The following is a 9,833-nucleotide window of genomic DNA, read 5'->3' as shown; positions in this document are numbered from 1 at the left end:
TGTGTGTTTTAATGCAGAAACGCTTACAGATGCATCTGGACATCTGAAACTCTATAAACAGATTATACAGCTGATTCTTTATATATACACACAACACTGAGCGACTTTTATCAGTCTCAGAATCCACAAAGATTAACTCCAAGTCATCAAGACAAATGACTTCATTTATCAGTTTGAGGATAGACTGATATTAATAAAGACAGACGGGATGTCCTCGATGACTCCATCTAGTGGACTGAATCAGTTTTGTTTGTGGTGTAGGTTCATTAAAGACATCAAGCTCTTATTGTCTTTAACTTAAACTGAAAATAAAGCCACTGTTAAATTACCAACATTAACTGAAATAAAATATAAAAACTTACAGTACTAAAACACTAAAAAAAAAAAAAAGATTTAAAATAAAAGCCATATAAAACGTTTTTTCAAAAAAAAGGAAAAAAAAAGAAAACAGAAACAAAAATAAAAAAATAAAAAAAAACAAAAAATTACAAATTATGAAAAACTATCTCAAAATTACTAAAATAACATTATAACCCTTTAATAACGATTCTTAACCTTTTTGACTCGATATTACTAGTAATAACCAAAACTTTTTTTTTTTTTTTTTGCTTTTTAATTTAAGGAATTAGGAGTGGCAATATTTTAAAGATAATTAAATAATAAATTAAAATAAATATTAAAATAATTCAGTAGTTTCAGTGAGTGAATGATTATCAGGGTTCAGTCTTTGTGACGAATTTGCATTCATTTGTAAATTGTCAGATATAGATATATATATATATATATATATATATAGTTTTTTAATTATAGAAATGTTCATGACTTTTTCCTGGTCTAGAATTCTCAAATTCTCTATAAAATCCTCTACATTTTTAAGATGTTTTAGCTCATTTTAAAACCTTTTTGTCTTATTTGCAATCATTTTAAGCCTCTTTTCTGCCCCTGGGGGACCCCGGCCCTGCGGGAACCTGGTTGTAAGCTAAAAAAAGAAGGGGGGGATCTTTAAAAGAATTTGAAACGGGTTTTTGATTCATATTATTTTGGGTTTTTGGGCATTCTAAAAAACCTGAGCCCAGTCTGTGCACGGAATCTCAAAATGAAAAAATTGAAGCAAACAAAAGGAGATTTTGGACTGCCCCTCTGCTTCCATCAGGTCCGCCCGGGCCCCGAAGCGGTTTAAACCGGGATCCTCCACGGAGCGGGGATCTGAGACGCAGACAAAGACGATCAAGACAGACGGGGGTTTATAAAACTCTCAGTGACGGACTGATCTCCCCTGCACTTGAGGATAAGCGCGAACAGCCGCCCCGGCGGCCTGTCTTTTCCCCCGCAAGAGACAAACACACACACTTACCACTTCCTCACGACGCTGTGTATAGTGTGACAAAACCAGTCATAAGGGCCAATTTGGGTGAAATGTGAGTAACATCATCGAAAGCTGAATAAAAAATCTCTCCATTGATTTTTGGGTTTAGGAAAAATTTTGTCTGAATACAACTATTTGAAAATCGGAATTGGGGGCAAAAACAAAATATTGAAAATCATTTTTAAAAGTTTTTTTCAAAAAAGTTCTTAGATGCATATTACTAATCAAAAATTAAAATTTTTGATATATTTACGTAGGACATTTAAAAAACTTCATGGAACTGTCTTTACTTAAATCCAAATGATTTTTGTCATAAAAAAAAAGTTTATTGTGCCTAAATGTATTGTTGTCTATTTACCAAATTCCTGGGCACTGAGGGACTGCTTCTGTGCTGCGGGGACAAGATGACTTCGGAAATAATATCACACATTTTCTGTGGTTTTTTAAAACTCCATTCCGCTGCGTTTCAGTAACAATGTAATTAAAATTCGAAGGGAATTGCTTTTTAAATTTAAAAAGGGGAATTTTCTTTTACCAAAATTTTTTTTATTTTTTAAATTGGGGATTTTCCCTTTTTAAGATTTTGAAATTAAAAAAATAATAAAAGGGAAAATTTGTAAAAAACAAGTAATTTTTTTTTTTAAATTTCCATTTTTGAAATCTCAAATATTTTAATCGAAGTGGTTCAGCTGAGAAAACGGTTCTAAATCCGGGTGTGAGAAAATCCTGACACACAAAAACTCCTGCTGCCACACGGAACACAGCTTCAAAAATCTTCTAAATGCGATTTGCTGCTCAAGAAAATTTCGATTTTTATAAATGTTGAAAAAATTTTAAAAAAAAAAAGAAAAATCATACTTTTTTCCCCAAAACAGAAAATTTTGTTTAAAAAATGCAGTGAAGACATTTTAATGTGTCAAAAGTTTTCCTTTCAAATAATGCGTTTATTGAACTTTCTTTTCTCTGTAACCCCTGAAAAAAAAAATGCACATATTTTCCACAAAAATTGTGTCCAACTGTGTTAAAACCATTGATAATCAAAAATGTTTCTGAGCAGCAAATCACTAAGAAGTTTCAAAGATCTTTTGGGACACGAAGACGGGAAATGATGCTGAAAATACAGCTGCACATCACGAAAAAAATTACGTTTAACAGATATTCACACAAAAACACTATTTACATTCAAATAATTTTCCAATTTTACTGTTTTTTAATCAAAAGACAGCCTAAATTACAGTGACTTAAATGTAACTTTTCAACAACATATTAACCGGCTTTTTCCATCATTTGCTTTTTCGTTTTTCCTCTGAGTTTTTAACATCTTTTCCCCGCACAAAAGCGTCATCAGTAGCACAGTATTTTTAGCAAACAACAATACTTGTATGAGTAAAAATTATACATTTCTTTTATGAAAAAAAATCTTTGGATATTAATAAAGATCATTCCGAAGAATTTAAAAATCCCACCGAAATATATCAAACTTAATTTGTGATTAATAATACATTGCAAGATTCTTTTGAAAACTTTAAAGATGTTTTTTTCTAAATTTTAATTTTTTGCCCCCCAAATTCCAGTTTCAAATATTGTTCTCGACAAATACTGTCCCCCAAAAAAACCAACATCAAGGAGGAGTATTTATTCATTCAAGATGTACATCTCAATTTAATAAAACTGCCCTTTAGGGTTTTGGCCCAGGTCACAGCTGTGTGGTCGCGTCTGAGCGCTTTATTTCATTTAAAAGTGTAGGTGACACCTTTCCTGTGTCTCCCGGGAGAAACACTCCCCCTCCTTCCTCGGGGCGATCTGCACCTGCTGCGGGCTGCCGGCCGGGCGATAGACTGCCCGCAGATAGGGGTCCTCATAAGGGCGTGGCCTGCCCGGGCCGATGAATCCTGCACAACCCACCGAGGGTCCCCCAGAACACCTAAGCACAGACACCCTGAGCACACAGTCACGCTCCACACCCCCCCCCAGGGCTTCCCCTCTCACCTTCTTGGCTCCGGGTTCTCCGCTTTCCCCTCGCAGCTCAAAGTCCCATCCTGTCCTTTTCCTTCAATTAATAAAACGGGTTTATGTTTTTATCAAAATAACACTTAAAAGTCAAAGGCAACAGTTCAGAGTTTTTTGAGTTCTCAACTAGTTTTTGTAGGGGATTTTTTAGTTTTCCCCCAAATTTTGTTGAAAAAACTTATTTTTTATAATTTGGAAGATAGTTTGCTTTTAAACCATGGGAATGCTGGGCTCCCCACCAAAAGCTGGGCATTTTTTTGCTCATTTCAAGATTTTCAATAAAAAAAAAATAAGTAAAAAAATAATAAATGAAAATCATTTTTTTTTTTCAAAAATAAAAAATTATTATTTTAAATATAAAAAATTATTATTTTAAATATTTTAAAAAAAAATTAAATAAAAAAAAAATAAAATAAAAAAATTAAAAATTTTCTTCTCTAAATCAGCTTTTATGGTACAAAGCGGCTTTTGCCAAAAGGGGTTCCCCGTTTTTAAAATAAAAATTAATTATATTTTAAAAAAAACCTTTTTTAAAAAAAAAACAAGAAAAACTTAAGTAAAATTTTATTTTTTTCCTCCGGGTTTTTTTAACTATTAACCAACATCAGAGAACCGTGAACGTGCAAATGTGTTGAAATATTAACTATATTTAATATTTAAGAATTGTGTTCAAAATTTAAATAAATTAAGATAAATTAAATTCTACAAAAAAAAATAAATAAAAAATTAAAATTAAAAATTTTTAAATAAAATAAATATTTTTTAATTTAAATTTTATTTTAAATTTTAATTTAAACTTTTATTAAATAGTATTAAATTAAATTTTTAAGGTAAAAAATAATATTTTCGTTTAAAACCACTGAAAATTTTTTTTAAAGAATACAAAAACTTTTTAATTTAAAAAAAAAGATATTTTTTAAAAAAAAATTTGTCTTTTTATTTTCTTATAATATTTTTAAAAATTTATTTTATTTCTTAAAAAATTTATTTAACTTTTTTCTGGGTTTAAACCCGAATTTTTTTTTCATTTATTTTTTTTCTAGTTTTTTTAATTAAATTTTTTTTTTAAAAAACCCCCTTTTTTTATTTTAAAACTAAAAAATTTTTTTTTACCATTTTTCCTTTTGTTTATAAATATTTAATTTTTTTTTTTTAAATTTTTTCCCTTTTAATATTACTAAAAGGTTTTAATAACAAAATAAATTTTTAATTAAAGAATTTGAAATTTACCCTTTTTTTTTTTTTTTTTTGTTTTTTTAAAAAAGTTTCTTTTAAAAAACTTCATGAAATAAACACTTAAAATAAACAGAGTTTTGGAACGTTTAACATCCCCTTGATTATGAAAAACAACTAACAAAGAAGTGATTTTGATCCAGATGTTACTCAGGTTTTTTGGAAATAATATTTTTTTCATCATTTTGTAACAAATTTTTATAGTTTAATAAAAACCAAAAATTTTTTTTTTTTTTTACCGAAATTTAAACTAATTATTTTTTTCGCACTCCCCAAAAAAATCTGAAATTTTACAAATTTTTTCCCTTGACAAAAAAAAACCCAACTTTTTTTAAAACTTTTAAATTAAATTAAAAAAACACAAAAATTAATAATTCGAAATTTACCGTCTTCTTGGGGGGTTTTTTTAAAAACCCAGAAAATTTTTTTTAAAAAAAAAAGTTTTTTGAAATTTCCATTTCCCCATTTTAAATTTTAACCCCTGGTTTTTGATATATTGCCTAAAAATTTTCCTCCATATGGGGGGTTTTTCAAAAAACACAAACAAAAAAATTAAAAATAAAAAAATAAATTTAAAAGGAAAAGGGGGAAAAAAAATAAAATAAAAAAAAATTTAATTTTTTTTTATTCAAAAAATTTCCCCAACAAAAAAAATATTAAAAAAAAAAAAAATAATATAATATACTAAATAAAACTAAAAGAAATGAAAATAAAATTAAAAAAAACCTTTATTTTTCCCGGACATTCCATTTTCTTATTAACCTTGCTTAATAAAACTTAAAATTTAAAAATATATGGATATTTAAAAACAAAAACAACAAAATATAAAAACAAAATTACAAAAATAAAAAAAAAAAAAAATTTTGTAAAACAAAAAATAACATAAATATAAAAAAAAAAAATTAATTCAAAAAATATTACTCAAAATATTATTACTTTTAAAATTATTAACAACTATTCATGTAGGAAAAACCAAAAAAAGAAAAAAAAACAACACACAAAAAAAAAAAAAAGAGAATAAAAAAAAAGAATAAAAAACCCACACACAAAACACACACACATGTCGCCCACACACACCACTTCACTAAAATACAACGAGAGAGAGAGAGAGAGCTAAAATAAACTGGACCCCAAAATATCATTTATTGCAACATTTTTAGACTTTATCTTTTTTGCCATTACACGTATATATATATATATTATATATATATTTTTTTTTTTCAAATGCAATAAATAAATAATACTTTTGTCAGCTAGCTGCCAAAGCACCATTTTTTTCTTTCCCTTAAATTTTACTTAAAAAACTTAAAATAAATTGACTAAAAAAAAAAAAAGAAAAAAACTATATGGCATTAAAAAAAATAAATAAAAAAAAAGACAAAAAAAAAATACAAATTGAAAAAAAAAAAAACACAAACAAACTGAAATTTAAAGGAAAAGGTAAACTATAAAATTATTTACATTTAAAGAAAACTAAAAATTGTATGTTTAAAATTTTTTATACTAGTAATTTTGATTAAATAAAATTTAAAAAAAAAAGTTTGAAAAAATTGGGTTTTTTTAATTTAACAAAAATGTGAAAAAAATAAAAAATTATTTCAGTGTTTTCCCAAAGGCAACACTTCCATTTCTTTTATTTTAATTTTGATTTAAAAAAATAAAAAAAAAATTCAAAAAAACTTTAAAAAGATATTTAAAAAAAAAAAACAAATAAAAATCAAAAATGAATAACAAAATCACTAAAACTTTGCAAAATTTAAAAAAAAAAATTACTAAAAAATAAACAAAAACGATAGTAAATAAAAACAGCATATTGTTTTCAAAGTACAGGGAAACACGCAAAATCAACGCTTCAACACTCAGTAAAGAGCAGGATGATTAAAGCATCATTTTGAATACTGAGACTTAACGTTTACAGATAAAACTAAACGCCTTTTAAAAATTCACTTCTAACAAAAGACTATTTTTTAAACCCTCAGAAAACAGAGAATCCTAAATTCGATCATTTTAAAATCATGTTACATAAAAAAAACAACAAACCACGGTTTAATTAACAAATAAATAAAAAAAAATAAAATAAAATAAAAACATAAATACACATAATAAAAAAATAAATAAGAAAATAAAAAAACAAGAAAAAAAAAAGAAATAAAAAAAAAAAAAAAAAAAAAAAAAAAAAAACAAAAAACTAATGGAAACATAATTAATAACAAAAAAAAAAAAAAAATAAAAAAAAAAAATTAAATAAAATAAAGGGAAATATATTAAGAAAAAAAAAAAAAATAATGTAAAAATAAAAATACAAATAAAAAAAAAAAGTAAAAATAAAAATACAAATAAAAAAAAAAAATCGAATAGAATATAAATAAAATAAAAGCAAAACAATACAAAAAACTAAAAAAAAAAAAATGAAAAAATTAACATTTATTTATAGAAAAAAGATAAAAGTCATAAAAGAATCACATATAATTTTTAAAAAAATTTAATTAAAAATGATAAAATAAAACACTGAGCAAAAATGGTATTAATTGTCACTCGTACGATATCCAGAGCAACCATAAATTTATATATATATATAAAAAATAAACTCTAAATTAACTCTGGCATATCATCTATTCAAACATCTTGTTTCTGCAATATTTCTCTTCACATTTATTTTTTATTATTGTTTACTTTAAAATGATATGATCCATACGTCATGGCAACATTAATTTTCCCATTACTTTAACTCGTCAGAATAATTTAAACAATTAAATTTTTTTTTGCAGCATCTGAACTTAAGAAGTGGTAGATATTTTACAGTGCAATTTAAAAAATAACATACAATTTCCTTAATTTTGCATGATTCTCCAGATTTAGAAATCACACTTTAATATGTAATGCCTTCTCATATAGTTTAGAGATTGACAAGTTATTAAAAATGCCCTCACTGTAAAAACTAATGTTACATTTTTTTTTTAAATCAACAAATTATGGCAACACGTTTTCCAATTACTTTAGCTCATCAAAATTGCAAAAATTCCAACTTCATTTTACGCTATTCGATTTAATTTATAATTCAACTTAATATGCTGAAATTACACAGAATTTGATTATACTTAAAAACTAATGAATGCAAGTTAAGTTGAAATAAAAACAGGCAATTTACAAGATTTTTCCAGATCTTTGAAGTCTTTCTAGAGGTTTTTTTTTTATCCAAACATTGAGGTGGGTGAATTAAAAATAAAAATATCTTGATTTCTCATCCTTTTTTGTCTTATTTTAATGCTTTTCCCCAAAATAATCGAAAGCACAAGAACTGAGACTATACATGCACACCAATAATCTTCACGTGCCTGTAAGATCAGCTGTTATAATTAATTGCATCAACTATTGTGTTTACACAGTAAAATACCTATATTGTGTAACTCTCATCACGAGGATGCACATAAATGCAGTCAATTAGAACACAAGGCACATTTTAATTTGGTTCATTTGTTGGTTTTGCTTTATTTGTTCGCCACGTTGTTAGACACGATATGTAAAAAATAAAGTATAAAATTCTGTATAAATCTATGAAGTGATTTGTTTTTTTACTTGTTTTTCTTAGAATCAACAGAAAACACTCTGATAATTCTGTCATTGTAAAACAACAGAATCTGACAAACGGCAGACATCCCGAGACACACACAGTACAGAGTTCACAGCAGCGCATCTGGCGTCCTGATGCACGGGGCCCTCAGGGGCCAGAAGCATCGCAAAATAACATGATAAAGAGCCCAGGAAGAGGGCCGATCCGATGCACTCCATATCATGTGCATCTACATCTCTCCATAAAACACGGTTTCATTATTAAACACAAAAACGAGCTTCTGAAGCAAATGGAATCTCCTCAATTGCTGCGGCGTAAAATAAAACTCCAGGATCTAAACAACGCGCTAAAAATAAACTGGGCTCCTGCATGAACATCTCCTCTTAGTCCTTCTTCTTCTGGAAATCCACTGAAAGCGCCTCCGGGGCGGCGCCACCACCAGCAGCAGGCCTCGATGACCGCAGAGTGGTCTGGAAGAAGTCGTTGAGGAAGTCGTGCATGGGTTTGTAGGAAGGCACTCATCCAGAAGGCGTTGAAGTAGAGCGTTGATGGCCAGGAGCCTTACAGCACCAGCGTCAGAAGCGGCCAGCAAATTCTTCAAGCCCACGGCCACCAGGGCGATGGCGCCCGTCCCCACCATGTTCTGGGTGGATCTGGCAGCACAGAGAGAACACAGGAGTCCTCAAATTAAGATTACGACATGCCCATTATTTTTAAAATGTTTTTAAGCTACTTTCACCTTATAGATGTTTTGATGGATCACGAGCCCCGATGTTTCTGGGTGTATCTGAACGTGCCAGACTTGAGACACGGCGTGCTGAAACACTTGAAGAGACTCCATGCGGAGAAGAAGCTGGAGTCGAAGTGCAGCAGCGTCATGAACATGAGCACCAGAAGCACGCCGGCCTCCCAGCTGCATGTACTGCTTCGGAGAGCTCTGTCCATCGGCGGCACGCCCAAGCGAAACATGCTCTTCCCCTCGAGGCGGGGACTTCGGCCAACAGCAGCAGCAGCCCTCCACTCAGAGCCAGGTTCCTGCACATGACACTACGCCAGCCTCAGGACCAATGCACACACCGTCTCTCCCGGCTCCTGTAGACTGAGCTCATGCACAGTCAGATTTTATTATGGATCACACAGTAGAAGATGCATCTGACGGCTTTTGTGTTTTTGTTCATGAAGAGTCTATTTCATGCCTGAATTAGTTAAAGATCTGATGACTTTCAGTGCAAATATGCAACAACAGAGATCATCAAACAGTGGAAAAACCCTATTACAGCAATGTTTCTGAACTGAAAACAGGAAACACAGACAGTCATTTCCTGAACAAAAGTAATATTAGCAACCACTGAAATACTGGGAATTACTAATACATCTTGTTAGCCATTCGCAAATTCATTCAGTTTGGTGCTGAACACACACCACACAAGTTTCTATTAAATGCATTCACTACCTAATCAAGAACGAGTTTTGCTTTTTATAATATAAGTGTATAATTAATGTTAACTAAAACTTAAACCATTTTCGTTACTTGAAATAAAATAAATGTTAACTGAAATAAAATTAAAAACAAATCAATAAAAAAATGTAATAATAAGAAATTAATACAAATAAAATAAAAAAGAAAAGGATTTTATTTTAGCTGGTTCCCAA

The 9,833-nt window shown here is 29.0% G+C and overlaps 1 pseudogene; it reads right to left on the bottom strand.

Annotated features, from left to right (window-relative positions):
- Nucleotides 1–8,563: 8,563 nt before the first annotated feature.
- The window catches only part of LOC122137401, an 8,293-nt pseudogene continuing 7,023 nt past the window's right edge, over nucleotides 8,564–9,833 (bottom strand).

This window comes from Cyprinus carpio, chromosome B5 (genome assembly GCF_018340385.1).
Source record: "Cyprinus carpio isolate SPL01 chromosome B5, ASM1834038v1, whole genome shotgun sequence".
Taxonomy (NCBI): domain Eukaryota; kingdom Metazoa; phylum Chordata; class Actinopteri; order Cypriniformes; family Cyprinidae; genus Cyprinus; species Cyprinus carpio.
This window is presented reverse-complemented; position numbering and strand designations above follow the sequence as displayed.